Source organism: Pongo pygmaeus, chromosome 16 (genome assembly GCF_028885625.2).
Source record: "Pongo pygmaeus isolate AG05252 chromosome 16, NHGRI_mPonPyg2-v2.0_pri, whole genome shotgun sequence".
Taxonomy (NCBI): domain Eukaryota; kingdom Metazoa; phylum Chordata; class Mammalia; order Primates; family Hominidae; genus Pongo; species Pongo pygmaeus.
This window is the reverse complement of record NC_072389.2, coordinates 33119884-33135259: the sequence shown is the minus strand read 5'-3', so window position 1 is coordinate 33135259 and position 15376 is coordinate 33119884. Positions and strand designations below refer to the sequence as shown.

General features: G+C 45.4%; 1 pseudogene; it reads right to left on the bottom strand.

Annotated features, from left to right (window-relative positions):
• Window positions 1-11429: 11429 nt before the first annotated feature.
• Window positions 11430-13952, bottom strand: LOC129014304 (cyclin-dependent kinase 8-like; annotated as a pseudogene).
• Window positions 13953-15376: the final 1424 nt, after the last annotated feature.

Sequence of the window (15376 nt, the reverse complement as noted above, 5' to 3'; positions counted from 1 at the left end):
GTGAAATCTCTGAGTAGTGGGGAAGTGTATGTTTAAATTTTTCAGAAATTATGAGACTGTTTTCCAAAGCGGCTGTTCCATTTTTCATGTCCACCAGCAGTGTGTGAGGGTTCCAATTTTTCCATATCCTTGCCAACATTTGATGTGATCATTCTTTTAAATTATAGCAATTCTAGTGGATGTTTTCATATGCGTTTGCCTAATGACTAATAATATAAACATCTTCTATGTGCTTAATATCTATTCTTTGGTGAAATACCTATCCAAATATTTGCCCAATTTTCAATTAGGTTGGTTGCCTTATTTTTGAGTTGTAAGTGTTCTTTATATATTCTGGATATGCATCCTTCATCAAATACATTATTTGCAAATATTTTCTCCTAGTCTGTGGCTTGTCATTTGGTTTTCTTGGTGGTGTCTTTCAAAGAACAGAAGTGTTAATTTTCATAAAGTCTAATTTATTATTATTTTTCTCTTGTAGATTGTTCTGTTGCTGTTCTATCTAGGAAATCTTTGCCTAACCTAAGGTCCTGAATATTTTTTTATAAGTTTTTTTTTTTTTTTAAGACAGAGTCTCACCATGTTGCACAGGCTAGAGTTCAATGGCAATTCAACAGGCATGATCATAGCACACTACTCCCAGCCTCACTTGAATCACTTGAATCACTTGAACTCTCAGCCTCAAGTGATTCTCCTGCCTCAGCCTCCCAAGTAGCTGAGACTACAGGCATGTGGCACCACACCCAGCTATTTGTTTCATGGTTTTAGCTCTTCATTTTCTGTCCATGCTCCATTTTGAGTTAATTATTGTGTATGATATAAATAAGAGTCTTTAAGTTTTTGTTTGTTTTTTATATATGGATACCTGATTTACCAAACACAGTTTGTTGAGAAAAACCTCAGTAAATTGCCTTTACATATTTGTCACAAATAAATTAATCATACATGTAGAGATTTATTTCTGGAATCTCTATTCTGTTTCATTGATTGAATTCTCTATCCTTAAGTCAATATCACACTGTGATGATTGCTATAGCTTTATTTTAAGCATCTTATTAGCTATTTGAACTTAAGTTGCTATGCTTCTCTGAGCCTCACTTCCTTGTTTTAAGAATGGAAATAATAACAGATTCTACCACTTAGATTTATTATGTGGTAGAACATTATTTCATTTATGCTCAACCTCACAATAAAAACAAAGTTATTATGTTATGGGGTCTTTGGAGTGTTGCTTTTGTGGCCAGAAACCTCTGTGGCCAGTGGTGCCTTTGCCTGAGTTCTTGTCTTGCATCCAGGAAGAATGAGGTGTGTAGACAAGTAGAGGTTGAGCAAAATGAAGAGGAGATTTATTGAGTGTTAGAACAGCTCAGAGGAGACCCACAGTGGGTAGCTCCTCTCCATAGGCAGGTCATTCCCACGTCTGCAGCTCTCAGCAGAGAGGAGGCCCTGGAGAGGGTAGCTTCTGTCTGCAGTGGTCATCCCTTCCTCTCAGTCCTCTCCCTGCTCTGGCTGAGCCCAGGGCATTTATGAACCTCAGAAGGATGGAAGTGCCCATGGATTGGTCCATGGGTGGCCATGCCAGGGCCGTAAAAGCCACCACAAGTCGCACTCTGGTCCATGGGACTGGCAGCCTGGCCCCCAGACTTCAGGCCCTGCCTGGCCTGAAGGTGGAGCATTGCCAGGGACCCCTCTCCTTCCTCCCAGGAATCCATCTGCCTCCTGACGTCTTCATGGTATCAGCCAGACTTTGCTCTGAGATCTGTCTGAGTGGGTGCTCACAGCAGGGAGAAGCCAGGCAGCGGGAGCAGGCACTTCTGAGCCTCTGAGGGCATGGATGCCTGAGTCTGCAGCTGTCCCCAGGAGGGCAGGGATATCCCTGCCCAGGGAGCAGGAGGCCTGGGTCTGCAGCAGCTAGTTGGATGGCTGCAGCTGCACCCAGGTAGCTCCTGCCCCACCTTGGAAGGGTCAGGGTTCCTGCTTGTCCCCAGCTCCTGCAGGCTCCACTGAGCCTATGGTGCCAGGAGCATCTAGCTGCAGCCAGCGTGATGGCAGTGGCAGGCCATCTGGAGTGGGCGCTGCCATCAATTATTTCTTCCATTTTGCAGATGAAGAAATTGAGATCCAGGGAGAATGAAGCCAACTGGGCCAAGGTCAGTGAACTGAAGAGGACTTTGGCCTTTCTTTTTTGCTACCCACAGCAACCCCTCTCTTTATGAGGCTGGGACCACCTCCCATGAGAAAAGCTAAGAATGCCTATTTCTCACTTTCCCAGACCTTCTTGCAGGTAGGCAGAGAGGCCTCACATAGGCCTCAGGGATTGGAGCACTCAATCCGACTTCCAAGTTCATGGGAACTAATGTCTAGCATTTCCAACATTCATTCCATAGACGTCTGCTGAGCCCCTTCTGTGGCCAGGCTGTGTGCTAAGTTCTTTGCAAGCATGACATACACATAACAACTCTCAGTGGTAGAATCTGTTCCAATTCTTAAGACAAGGAAGTGAGGCTCAGAGAAACAAAGCAACTTGTGTTTACACAGCTAGTAAGTTAGAATTAAGATTTAACCCAGAACTCCAGACTCATGTATATCTCATTACACCACACCTCAGTGACTCGTTACACAGGAGGAAAAGATCAAGATCATTCTTACTCTCTCATTTGTTCTTTTGGAAATTTTCAAATATATATCAAAAAAAGTGAGAGAACTGTAATGAACCTAATGTAATCATTGCTGGCTTACATGGCTATTTCAAGATACTTAAAAGAAAATATTTATTTTTAAACTGCCGATATCCAACAATAGAATAGGCTTAAAATTGGTTATTTTTAACACAATGGAATGAAAAAATATAGCAGAAAAACTATTAATAGCTAGAGCTACATGTATCAACATGGATGAATTTCACGAATATGTTTTTGAAGCAAGTTTTAGAAAAATACAGAGTATGATTCCATTTACAAAAAGTTTAAAATAATTTTGAACAATGCCATGTATGTATGTATAGTTCTGTAATCCAGAGGCATGTATACATGTAGTAAAAGTATAAAGGAATGCTTCAAAATAATAAACACTAAACTTAGTTTAGTGATTATGTTTCGTCAAGAAGGAAAGAGTGAGGTCAGGAATGAGGGATGAGTTTCACCTTCATTAGCAGCATTTTATTTAAGAAGTTATGTGGTAGGTATGTAGGTGTCTGTTTTACTGTACTTTATATATTTTTATTATCGTATTTATTGCATGATTTTTAGGTAATGCATGACAAACTAAGTAGCCAATCATAGGAGAATGGACCATCAAATTATCATTTATTTCATTTCTTCTCAGCCTTGACTGCACCTTGGAATCACCTGGAGAGTTAAAAACAAAAACAAAACAACAACAACAGCAATGAAACTCAGTACCACCCATCTGCGACTTTGATGTATGTGGTTTGGGGTGCAGCCTGGGCATCAGGGTGTTTAAAGCCTGGTGATTCTAACATGCAGCCAAGATGCAGAACTATCGCTGCGGAACAGCTGAAATGATATAACCTGGGTTACATGTACCAGTATAGACAAAGCTTTAAAAAATACAGTGCTGAAAGAAGTCAGTTGCCAAAGGATATATACAATGTGATGGCTTGCATAGAAAATTTAAGAGCATGAAATATAATATGATATATACATAGTATGGATATATATAATCTTTTGTTAAAAAATATACATATTGTATGGATACACACATAATTTTTTGTTAAAAAGCATGAGAACTAAAAACCCCAAGTTCAGAGTACTGTTTAGCTCTGGGGAGGGAAGATGATGGCTAGGGCTGGGATGAGACTGGGAATTGGGACTGGAGACTCAGCTCCAGGTGATGGCTATTCGAGTTCCTTCTAGGGTGTTGATTCCCCCAAACAGTGCAATAACAGATGCTCTGCAGCAAACACAAATCTCATGTAGGACAGCTCTTTTTCTTGACAGCAGCTGAAGTCCCCTCCCCACCCCATCCCATCCCTCATGCAGTTTCCCTCTGGCTCCGGTCCTGTGTCAGCTTGCAAGCGCTGTGCTTCCCCCGGAAGACGGATGTTTCCCCTCTTGGGAGGAAACTGGCTTGGAGCCTAGATCTGGGCCAAGTTTGGGACAAGCCATTGGGAATCACAACTTCTCAGCAAGGTCAAACGACTTTTCTTGTATAGTGCCCTCTTTCCACAGTGTAGAAAATGCTTCCCAGGTGGAAGGAGCAACCGTATGAGATCAAGGAGACCTGATATTACCTGGCTGTGTGATATTAAACGAATCCTTCTCCTCTCTGAACCTCCATTTCCCTATATATATATCATGAGGAGGTTGGTATGTAGGAAATGTTAAGTCCCTCTCTAGCTCCAGGAGCTGAATCATGATTGATTTAAAACAGTGCTTCTCAATCCTAGTGAGAGGTGACAGTATGCTGACAGCCCTTGCTCGGTCTCAGCGCCTCCTCGGCCTCGGTGCCCACTCTGGCCGCACTTGAGGAGCCCTTCAGCCCGCCGCTGCACTGTGGGGACCCCTCTCTGGGCTGGTCGAGGCCGGAGCCGGCTCCCTCTGCTTGCGGGGAGGTGTGGAAGGAGAGGCGCTGGCAGGAACTGGGGCTGCACACAGCGCTCGCACACCAGCACGAGTTCCGGGTGGGCGCGGGCTCGGCCTGTCCCGCACTCTGAGCGCCCCGGCCCCCGGGCAGTGAGGGGCTTAGCATCTGAGCCAGCAGCTGCGGAGGGGGCACCAGGTCCCCCAGCACTCCTGCCCACCCCCACCAGCTAGAATTCTCGCCGGGCCTCAGCCACCTCCCCTAGGGGTAGAGCTCGGGACCTGCAGCCCACCATGCCTGAGCCCCCGGAGGTGGGCTCTGGCGAGGCCGGAGCCTCCCCACGGGTGCTGCCCCCTGCTTCGCTGGCACCTGGTACCATGGACCACCCAAAGGCCGAGGAGTGCAAGCTCGAGGCACGGGACTGGCGGGCAGGTGGCCCTGGCGCCTGATCCAGGTATCCACTAGGGGAAGCCAGCTGGGTTCCTGAGTCTGGCGGGACTTGCAGAACTTTTATGTCTAGTTAAAGGTTTGTAAATACACCAATCAGCACCCTGTGTATAGCTCAAGGTTTGTAAATGCACCAGTCAGTTCTCTGTGTCTAGCTAAACTAGTGGGGACTTGGAGAATCTTTATGTCTAGCTAAAGGATTGTAAATACACCAGTCAGCACTCTGTGTCTAGCTCAAGGTTTATAAACATACCAATCAGCACCCTGTGTGTAGCTCAAGGTTTGTAAATGCACCAATGGGTGCTGTGTCTAGCTAATCTAGTGGGGACTTGGAGAACTTTTGTGTCTAGCTCAGGGATTGTAAATGCACCAATCAGCACCCTATCAAAACGGACCACTCAGCAATTTGTAAAATGGACCAATCAGCTCTCAGTAAAATGGGCCACTCAGCAGGATGTGGGTGGGGTCAGATAAGGGAATAAAAGCAGGCTGCCAGAGCCAGGAGGGGTAATCTTCTTGGGTCCCCTTCCATGCCATGGAGACTTTATTGTCTCGCTCTTTGCAATAAATGTTGCTGGTGCTAACTCTTTGGGTCCACGTGAGTTGTGACACTCACTGTAACACTCGCCCTGAAGGTCTGCAGCTTTACTCTTGAGGCCAGCCAGACCACGAACCCACTGGGAGAAATGAATAACTCCATATGGGAGGAAGGAACAATTCCAGATGTGCCTGCTTAAGAGCTGTAACACTCGTCTTGAGGGTCTGTGGCTTCATTCTTGAAGTCAGTGAGGCTGAGAACCCACCAGTTCCAGACACACTAGTACTTACTAGAATAATCTGGGGTATTTAAAAAAAAAATAGTGACACCTGGGTCTATTCTTGGTAATTCTGATTTAGTTAATCCAGAGTAGGGCCCAGGCACCTATATCTTTGTAAAGCTTTTCATGGCTGGGTTCGGTGGACCACGCCTATAATCCAAGCACTTTGGGAGGATGAGGTGGCAGGATTGCTCGAGACCAGGAGTTAAAGACCCCCTTGGGCAACATAGACCTGATACCTATTTTTTAAAAAGTAACAATTAGCCACGTGTAGTCATGCATGCCTATAGTCTCAGAGACTCAGGAGGCTGAGGTGGAAGGATTACTTGAGCCCAGGAGTTTGAGGGTGCAGTGAGCTATGATCGCACCACTGCTTTCCAGCCTGGATGACAGAGTGAGACCCTGTCTCTAAGAGAAAAATTGAAAATAAGATAAAAGCTCCTCCAGTGATCGTAATGTACAGCCAGGGCTGAGGGCTAGTGGTCTAGGACAATCAAATCTAGGCGTCTCAATGGCCTTTGCCTGAAACTCTTTTTCCTAGCCTCTTTTGCATCTGGGAGTAGCCACGTGACGTGCTTCTGACCAATGCGGTGCAAGGACGTCTCCTGGGGGCTGCTGGGAAGTCTTCTGCTACCTGACAATGAGGTAGACGTGGAAGGTGCTCTTTCTAGCATCGACCTCTTGCCCTTTCATCCTGTCTTGAGCATGACTGACAGGGACATTGCCTTTGGAGCTGTGGTAGCTGTCTTGGGATGAGCCTCAGAAGGTAAAGCCAACACACTGAGGATGACAGAGCAGAAAGACAGGGAAGTCCTGGGCACTTGATGAGGATGCTCACTGCTGCTTTCCTCTCAGAATCACCTACCTCTTGGCCTCTTTCTATGTGAGACAATGAAGTAACTTTATGCCAAAGCAATTTTCTTTTATTTATTTATTTTTTTGAGATGGAGTCTCACTCTGTCATCCAGGCTGGAGTGCAGTGGCGCCATCTCGGCTCACTGCAAGCTCCACCTCCCGGGTTCATGCCATTCTCCTGCCTCAGCCTCCCGAGTAGCTGGGACTACAGGCGCCCGCCACCACGTCCGGCTAATTTTTTTGTATTTTTTTAGTAGAGATGGAGTTTCACCGTATTAGCCAGGATGGTCTTGATCTCCCGACCCTGTGATCCGCCAACCTCAGCCTCCCCAGAGTGCTGGGATTTCAGGCGTGAGCCACCGTGCCAGGCCAAGTAACTTTCAGTCAGTTAATTTACTTGCTCACCTTGATTGATAAAGTCAAGACAATTCTCTTTGTCTTGACTAGACAAGAATAGAACGCATATTCCAGAGAGAGGAGCAATGTTGAAATGCAGGAAAATGCTGACACCTCCTACTCTGCCTGAAATTTTCTGCCAAAAAATGCCCATACCAGGGCCTCAAAGAGCAATCCTGCCCCATGAGACCTCGTCAGGATTTTTTTTTTTTTTTTTTTTTTTTTTTTTTTTTTTGAGACGGAGTCTCGCTCTGTCCCTCAGGCTGGAGCGCAGTGGCACAATCTCGGCTCACTGCAAGCTCCGCCTCCTGGGCTCACGCCATTCTGCCTCAGGCTCCCCAGTAGCTGGGACTACAGGCGCCTGCCACCACACCGGTTAATTTTGTGTATTTTTAGTACAGACGGGGTTTCACCCTGTTAGCCAGGATGGTCTCGATCTCCTGACCTCATGATCTGCCCACCTCGGCCTCCCAAAGTACTGGGATTACAGGCGTGAGCCACCACGCCCGGCCTAGGCCTCATCAGGCTTTCTAAGCCCTATTGATGTCTTCCTTTCTCCACACCTGACGTGTCCTAGGCACCATTAAAGGGAAGGAAAGCAAAACCAAAATCTCCGTAAACTGGAGGCAGGGGGCTAGGAGGCTATTTCTAATCCTTTCTCTATCACAGGCTCGCCTTGTTGCAGGATGAGTGTGCTTGGTTATCTGTTACTGGGTAGCACACTGCCCAAAGCACAGAGACTCAAGGCAATAATTTATTATTATCTTTCACAGTTCTGTGGGTTGTCTAGGCTTGGCTGGGTGATTCTCGCTTGGGGTTTCTCATATGGGAACAGACAGAGAATGTCAGGGACTAGGGCCCTTTGAAGGCGTGACTGGGCTGGTCACCCCTGATAGTTTCTATACTCACAGTGTCTGGGCCCCAGAACTCTTTCACATGGCCTGAACAGAGTACCCTGAACATCTTGCATGGCAACTTGAGACTCTGAGAGGTGGGAAGCAAAAGCTGCCAGGCCAGTTCAGGGCTACACTTTGATCTGGCACAGCGTCTGCATCTAGACATGGCTTTCACCAAAGGAGTCCCAGGACCCACCCAGATTCAAGGGGGTAAAGACATCGAACTGCCTCTTGACTAGCAGTGGTAAGGTCAAGATCACATTGCAAAAGAGCGTGTGAGGTCCATCTTTGGAGCATCCTTGGAAAAGGTGATCTGCTACAATGGAGCAGGAGGAGCCAGATGAAGGTTTTGGCTTTCAAAGATCAGGAGCGTTTCTGAACTTAGCTGGGAAGGGCTGGGTGGAGGAGGCTGTCTATCTGTTTGCAATCTCCAGAAGCCACTCCAGGAAGAAGGGGAAGGAGGAAAGGAAATAATATTGTATAACTTGGCAATGTTATTTTGAGTCAGCCTGAGCTGGATTCAAATCCTAGCTCACTCACTGAGAACTGGGTGAATTTGAGATATCACATCATCTCTCAGGGACTTTGTCACTTCAGTGTTTATCTAAACAAAGCCAAGGGAGTAAGAGCTATCTGTAAAACTGCAATGTGTCTAAGCCCGTGGTAAATGTCTACGGAAGGGAAGAATGCCCTAGTGAGTGAATAAATGACTGTGTGAGTGAACAGGTTAATGATGATCTTGTTCATTTCTGCATTCCCAGAGTCCAGCATGCTCAGTGCATGTTTGCTGAATGACTGAGTGAATGGAGACCCTCTGAGGGCAGCACAGCTTCTGTTTATCCCCAGCCAGGTGTTGCCTCCATTCCCACCCTAGGAATCACATGCCCTGGACTGGGGGCATCTGGGCTGGACCCTGAGCTGAGGAAACTGTGATTTTAGGAGAAGCTGACCTGACTCTCAAACATCAGGCTACCGACAGCAACTACCCTAGGAAAGGATCCAGTGGTGGACATTGGTGATTTGCTGGCTACTGTCATCAAGGGGAAACAGATTTCCCAGTGACTCTAACTCCATGCCCACCTGGGAGAATAGTATGTCTGTTCTGTTTGGAGCCAAGATGGGTGGCAACTTCAGGCTCCTTATGTCACTTCTAGTGTCACCTTGGGTGACAACTGTTGATACCAGGAATGGGGAGGGAGGCAAGGGCAGGGGCAGAAATAAGGAAGAGAGGGCGTTTGAGGTGAGTGAAGCCTAGATAGGTGACTGTTAGTCACATGAAGACTTAGGTGAACAATTCCCAAACTGGAATCATTTGTGTATTATTGTCTTTAAGATTTTTCTTTTGCATTGTATACCATTTTTACTATTATAAATGCGTTGTTTAAAAATTGATATTCTTTGCATTCTTAAGTATATTTAACTTTAGCTATGTGCTACAGCCTGGAGCTGCACCAGGCTGTGCTGAGATGGATTTCTATCTGTTATGGAAATCCCACAAGAACTGGTGAGGTTGGGGCAGGGGACAGATACCCTCTACATGGTCATTGGACAAGTGGGCAGAAGCAGCACAAGGATTCTCTCCCTTCCTCAGCCCTTATCACACGCAGTCCCCCACCAACTGCAAGCTGGCGAAGAGGGAAGAGATCTTGTCACTCAGAGCACAGCCTGTAGGAAAACAGGCGCTGTCCATGCTTCATCACACAGACATGTCTGAGGCTACCCCTTTCCTGCATCCCAGATGGTTTTGTCAAAAGCTAACCAAACTCATAATTCCCCTCCTCCAGGACATCCTCCCTGCACATATATTGCACACTGTGTTGTGCAATGAAAAGAGCACGAGCTTTGGAATCAATTGCATTAATGTGAAAGTTACAGCTCCCAGTTCAGTCGTTTACCAGCTTTATGACTTAGGACAATCCATGTCACTTTCTAAGTCCCATTTTTTTCATTTACAAAATGGGGATTAGAAAGATACCTTTCTAGTGGACCTCTATTATTTTTGTCTGCCCAGCATACTTTCCCACTTCTTGTAACATCATTCAACGTTTCCGCAGAGGAACCACTATTCCACCAATACCTGTTTCATGTAACTCTGATGCCCAATCCCAGGACCTTGTCATTTCCTGTCCGTAGGTCTGGCCAACCACAGTTTCCTAGAGGGCTTGAGCTTCTTGCTGAAGCCAGAAGCCTAGGGCACAGAAGTTAAGGGGGTGCACACTCTTGCATGAACCTGAGGCCCCAGGTGCCTTACTCTTAAGGAGCCACTCACTAGGGTAATCATGAAATGCACTCAAGAGTGAGTGCCTCATTAAACTTTGCACTGAGGTGCCTCAGTCAGCCTACCTTAATCCTAGCGCTGGTTCCCCATTTCTCTGGATAGCGTCACTGATCTAACCGAAACCAGCTCAGTGAGTGACTTTTGCTGGGAGAGTATACGGCTGCTGGGAGGGAGAATTTCTCTCTTCCTCATGGACTGCAAAGTAATAAGGTTGTAACCACAGAACTTCTGGCAGCTGTGTCCCCTTCACATGTAAAAAGCTTGCAACACGAGAGAATAAAGCCAGACAGAGATGACACCAGGAATTCTGACAACCTTGTTTGAGTTTCTGGATCCAGTTTTTCCCAGAGCCTGCTTTACCATTGTCCTTCCTAGTTACATGAGCTGATTTGCTTTGTTCAATCTGACTTGTGTTTCTGTCACTTGCAATAAAAGAATCCTGAGTAATTAAACCTAGCCCACAGAATTGCATTATTTGAATCTACTTTGCCTCTCATAGATGTTGATTTGGGGCTAGGCGTGGTGACTCACACCTGTGATCTCAGCACTTTGGGAGGCCAAAACAGGCAGATCACCTGAGGTCAGGAGTTCAAAACCAGCCTGAACAACATGGTGAAACCCCGTCACTACTAAAAATACAAAAATTAGTCAGGTGTGGTGACGGGTGCCTGTAATCTCATCTACTCGGGAGACTGAGGCAGGAGAATCGCTTGAACCCTGGAGGCAGAGTTTGCAGTGAGCTGAGATCACGCCACTGTACTCCAGCCTGGGCGACAGAACAATACTCCATCTAAAAAAAAAAAAAGACAACAACAAAAAAAAGAAAACAAAACAAAAAAAAGAAAAGTTGGTTTCCCGAAGCCTTCATGAGTTTACGACTAAATTTTGTGAGTTTAAGACTAAATTTTGGGGCTGGAGTGTGGGAAGTTAGGATCTAACACAAGGGGCATCCATAACAGACAAGAAGGGGAAGTGGAGAGCCTTTTAATGTGAATAAAAAGCACAGGAAAGTGAAAGAGAGAGATTTGGAGGGAGCAAGACTAGTGAAGATGCTACCTAGATTCTTTTTTCTTTTTGGTTAATGAAAAATAAATTTATTATATAATACCTTGTTTTTAACAATGTTCAATTATTTTTTATTCAGAATACTTGTGTCATTCACGTAAAATACAGTACACTGTATGTTATAGATTTTTTTTCCTCAAAAATTCTAAGGCTCTCCTACTCGTTCTCCTTTGCTGAAGTAAGGGCACCATAAACAATGTGCGAACAAGTTTTCAAAAGGAAAATTAACTAAACAAAATTTTAATAGCACTACACCAACCAGGTTTAAAATCAGGACGAAAATATTTGGATTGGATGCCACACCTTTTTACAGAAGTTATCATTCATGCTTTTTTCATCTTAAGGCATGCTCACAAATCAGCAACACCAACAGGAAAAATAAACCACGGTCTATGACAATCATTTTAGTTTGTTTGCTGAACCAAACAGGTTTATATCAATGGCAACATATTTAATTACTATAAAATAGCAGCTTTAATACCAGTCAAGTCATAGATTGAAAATAAAAACAAACTTATAAGTTGGAAGTTAATCTTTGAGAGTTTTGAAACCTTTCTGGAAAAACTATGTGGCTTTTTTGTACCTTCAAAAAAATCCAGGCAATATTCTTGGTCAGAAAACACTGATTAATGTGGAAAATGAATCAGCCCACTGATAAGACACTAAAAAGAAAGGTGTACCAAAATAATCTCATTTTGAGTCTTGGTTATTTCATTAACATATACTGTATGTTTCAAGTACCAGTTAAACTTTGTGTCTGTGTGTATACTATTGGTCATATAATGTTGTTACACTGAAAAAATTCCCCACATACAAAGACAAATGCTTACCCCTAGCACATTCACAGACTGTGAATGCTACAGACTGTCACTGAAAAAAATGCCTTGGTCAGTCTGAACCACGTCAGGTAAACTATGGAAGTAGCAAATCCACAACACAAACTGTGCTAGCACTTTCTTCTCAAATCTAACTCCAAAATAGGTACAACTTGGAAGACACTACCCCAGTCTGTGAAAGGTGGTGGAACTTGGCTACTGGACATTTTGAAGATGTGGTTGTACAGTACATTCTCATGGCCCATACCAGGTTCCCGCGGAGAGCTGCACAGTCAGCCCTGCAGCATTCACAACAGTGCATGGACAAGATTCCGATGCAGCTCAGTGCCGATGTGTCTGATGTGAGTACTGTGGAGGCTGCTGGGAGGTAGCTGAGTATCCCATGCTGCTCTGCGGCTGGGATGTGCTTGGTCCAGGGTTGGGGTAGGCAGCATGTGGATTGGAGCGCTGATAGTCTGAGGTCATGATAAGTCCACCTGAGGTAGTGGTGGGAGGAACAACTCTCACTTTCCTCAACGGGGTCCCTGTGTGTGACTGCTGACTTGATTCCCTGGGTGGCCAGTTCCATTCATGTGGTTATCGCCCTGCTGCTGCTGGTTCTTTTTGTCTCCTTTGTCATCAGGTTCTTCTTCCGTTAAAAATTCTCATTTTCGGTAAAGGATTTGACAACCGGTAAAAACGTCTGATGTAGGAAGTGGGTTTTCTAAGAAATAGAGATCCTGCATAGCCTGTTCTGAGGTAATTCGCTTTATTGGGTCCATGGTAAGCAACTTCTGAAGCAAATGGAATGCTTTACTATCTGGTTTAACTTTGTTTTTCCATATACTTGATAAGGCTGCAGTTGGTATATGTATTTCTTCTGAAATCTTTCATTAATGTTGAATGTTCAGGCATCTTTTTTTATATCTTCTCAATCTTTATCTGCAGGAAATTCCATTACATTGAATATTCTGTCCAGCTGGTCATGGTGATGAGGATTACTAGTTTTGATGTCCTCTTGTCGACAGTGAAATGTTGGTTTTGACATTAGTAGTTCTGCAAATATACACCCTACAGCCCAAATATCATTAGCTTTGGTATAATGCCTTGCTCCAAGAAGTAGTTCAGGGGCTCGGTACCAGAATGTAACAACCACTGGATCCAGATTTGCTAAAGGCTTCAAAGGTGAATTAAATAATCGGGCAAAGCCCATTTCAGATCTGAATTTGATGCCACCAAAATGGACTGGAGAAACTTCTTTAAAAGCACATGTAAAGACTTAACAGGCATTTCTGAGGGCACTAGGGTGAGTGCTGACAGGGTCTGTAATTTTTACTCTTCCTCACTCAGGACCTTCACCCATAACTAAAATATTAGCAAGTTTCAAATCTCTGTGCAACACCCAGTTAGCACGCTGGTAGTGAATACCATGTAGGATCTGATATAATAGTGACTTCACCACTCCCCGAGGTAACTGAACTGGCTTCTTGTTTGCTTTAGAAGCTCTGAGAAACTTGATTATATGCCAGAGGTCATGTTCAGTGTAGTCAAACAGAAGCCACACCTTCCTATCAGCATGAGACAGAAACACCTTTTGAAGAGAAATGACGTTTGGATGCTCAAGCTCTCGAAGTAATGCTATTTCTCCACACGCAGACACAGAGATCCCAGTTCCTTCTATTTGTTTTAAATCATAGTCTTTATCATCCTTCCCATCTTTCCTCTTGGCTTTGTAGACGTGACCATAAGTGCCTTGGCCAACTTGGCAGCACTTGTATTCAAACAGGTCCTCGACCCGCTCCCGCTCGCTGCTCAGCTTCACTTTAAAGTCATAGTCCATTGTCACAGCCTCCAAGGCCGGGAGAGCTGGGTAGGGGGACCGGGGGCAGGGGTGGGGACCGGGGAAGCACGGGCAGCCGCAGTCCCCGGGAATCCGCCCGCTCTACGCCCCCAGGCGGCAGCACCAGCCCGACTGATGTGGCAAGAGCAGGAAGAGGCCCTGGGAAAGCGCCGGGGACATCCAGTGGGGCGGAAGAGTAGAGGCCGGCCAGGGTGGAGGAACGGGGAGGATCCCCCCCGCGAAGGAGAGCCGAGGGACCAGGGCTGGGGGTGGGGATCGGTGTCTCTGCCATTGTCCCTGCGGGCTTCCTGGGCGCCGGCTCCGCCGCTCTCTCCCGCCACGCGCGAGTTCTGCTCCTGCTGCGGTGGGAGCGGCGGGGCGGCCAGGCGGGCTCTCGTCCTCTCACACGCGCACTCACGCCTCACGAGCTCACACACACGCTCACACTCACTCACTCTCCCATACACTCAAATATGGGCAGCGCCGCACAGCAACCGGCACCTCCTCAAAGCTATCTAGATTCTTTTTTTTTTTTTATGTGATTATTATTATTATTTTTTCTCTTTTATTATTATTATTATCATCATTATTATACTTTAGGTTTTATGGTACATGTGCGCAATGTGCAGGTAAGTTACATATGTATACATGTGCCATGCTGGTGCGCTGCACCCACCAACTTGTCATCTAGCATTAGGTATATCTCCCAATGCTATCCCTCCCCCCTCCCCCCACCCCACAACAGTCCCCGAAGTGTGATGTTCCCCTTCCTGTGTCCATGTGTTCTCATTGTTCAATTCCCACCTATGAGTGAGAATATGCGGTGTTTGGTTTTTTGTTCTTGCGATAGTTTACTGAGAATGATGATTTCCAGTTTCATCCATGTCCCTACAAAGGACGTGAACTCATCATTTTTTATGGCTGCATAGTATTCCATGGTGTATATGTGCCACATTTTCTTAATCCAGTCTATCATTGTTGGACATTTGGGTTGGTTCCAAGTCTTTGCTATTGTGAATAATGCGGCAATAAACATACGTGTGCATGTGTCTTTATAGCAGCATGATTTATAGTCCTTTGGGTATATACCCAGTAATGGGATGGCTGGGTCGAATGGAATTTCTAGTTCTAGATCCCTGAGGAATCGCCACACTGACTTCCACAAGAGTTGAACTAGTTTACAGTCCCACCAACAGTGTAAAAGTGTTCCTATTTCTCCACATCCTCTCCAGCACCTGTTGTTTCCTGACTTTTTAATGATTGCCATTCTAACTGGTGTGAGATGGTATCTCATTGTGGTTTTGATTTGCCTTTCTCTGATGGCCAGTGATGGTGAGCATTTTTTCATGTGTTTTTTGGCTGCATAAATGTCTTCTTTTGAGAAGTGTCTGTTCATGTCCTTCGCCCACTTTTTGATGGGGTTG